General features: G+C 35.5%; 1 long non-coding RNA gene across 1 annotated transcript; it reads left to right on the plus strand.

Annotated features, from left to right (window-relative positions):
- LOC110626147 lies at nt 1-957 on the plus strand. Its single transcript, XR_002489674.2, has 2 exons — nt 1-349; nt 578-957. It is a non-coding gene; the product is annotated as an uncharacterized LOC110626147 (long non-coding RNA).
- Nucleotides 958-1,910: the final 953 nt, after the last annotated feature.

A 1,910-nucleotide genomic window follows, 5' to 3' on the forward strand; every position in this document is an offset into this window, starting at 1 on the left:
CCCGTCGGTAATCCGTTGAAAACTTTAGAAAGACCACTTAAAAAAATCCCTATCATCTCATCTTCACTTTTCTCAAAACCAGCCGCCACCCTCTTTCTCCCTTCTCTCGTGCAAACAACCCCCTTCCCTTCCCTCCATCCATCATCGACCCCAATGCTGCTCCGACCGAAGACAATTGTGATGTCGCCAACGGTATACATCTTAAGCAACGACTGGTGATGTGATTTGGGCTTTAGTGGCAAAGATTTGACACCTGCAACAACTCTTCGTGCATCACCATGGCGAGCCACCGTGCCTCATCGTTGTTTCTCATTCTTGCCGGCAACCTTTGAGTTCCTCCAAGATTAAGGTCAAATTTTATTTGTGTTAAAATTGATGGTATAATTATGTTTATGTTAGATTAAGTATTTTGTTTCAATTTGAAATCCAATATTTGAATTTATGTTTAGGCATTCAGAAATATGCATGCTACTTCCTATGGGGAAATGTCAAAATCGTAAAGTAAAATTGATAGATTTCAAGAGCTTATAAGATAGATTTCAAGTTTAAATGCATGCTACTTGTTTTCTTTTGTCAGGCCATAAGATCTCTTCTTTTGCGGCATTAATCATGGGTGGTAGCTCATTTTGTGATGCTCATTTATCCCTGTAGCAGTTGCGATGCGATTTAGACGGTCCCCATTTGTGCGCCTCTGCCTCTCGCAGCCGTCGTCTCTCCCTTCTCTTGCCGCCCCCATCCTGCGACGCTGTTAGTTAAATTTAATTGTGATAAGCACTCATTCATTTTTTATTTTTGAAATAGCTGGACAGAGGCTTGCAATCTGTTCATTTTGCTTACACCTTTTTCTTCCTAAAAATTTTAGTATAGAATGTTGGTGCTACCTTGATTATCTGTCAATGGGAGTTTGATGATGAGGTAAATCATTTATTAATGCACAAGAAATTGCTTGCTGTTAAATGGGTTGGTGGTGTGGAGTTAGAGCTGATAGCAATAGCCACAGGTTTGTTTCAATTTAGCTTCTTAGCAATCTTGTGTTGTTTGTTTATAGGTTAAGTGCTTAAACAAAATGTAGCTGCTACAAGGATTTAAATGATTATCAGCAACATGATGGTATATTGGTATCTTGTCTTTGTAGGTGGAAGGAACTTGAAGCTTTTAAATTTATATTTTTTTTCTCTTCATTTTTCCATCTATCTGCTTGATTCATGTACACTTGATCACTTCAGATTGAAATTTTGACCTCTTATTTTTAACTTCATTTTATTTGTGGACGGCTGGTTTGGTTTAAAAAAAATCTTTTGGCACAATGAAAGATCAAATGCTATACATTGAACGCTGTGCAAATTCAAGGGCTGTTACCATATTTATTCATGGAGGTAGATTTACATTATCATTTCCTATTTTGTATTGCCATTGATTTGTTTTTCTTCACCTTGTAATAAAATAGTGATTTTTAGATGCTTTTAGTCACCTTTCCAAATTGTGGTAGCGCTTTCATAAGGCCTTTTGGCTCTTTTCGATTATGTTTGTAGTTTACAATGCAAGTTAATTATAAATAGATTAATTTCATATTGATCTGTGTAAACCTATTGATTGTTAGGGATAAACTACGTATATATGTTATTATAGTATCAAGATGATCTCCAAAGTAAACCTATTGATTGTTAGGGATAAACTACGTATATATGTTATTATAGTATCAAGATGATCTCCAAAGTACAACCTATTGCTGGAAGCCTACATTTGAAATTATCTTACATGTTTAAGAATGTCTAGATATTCTTGTATATCATAATTAATTAATTATGTGAGTCTCATTTTAATGATTGGTGAATTTTGTACATATTTCCTTTTTTCCCATAGTGAAAATCTTAGCTCAGTTGCTCCTCGTTGAGGGTATGTTGAGTTTC

This window comes from Manihot esculenta, chromosome 11 (assembly GCF_001659605.2).
Source record: "Manihot esculenta cultivar AM560-2 chromosome 11, M.esculenta_v8, whole genome shotgun sequence".
Classification (NCBI taxonomy): domain Eukaryota; kingdom Viridiplantae; phylum Streptophyta; class Magnoliopsida; order Malpighiales; family Euphorbiaceae; genus Manihot; species Manihot esculenta.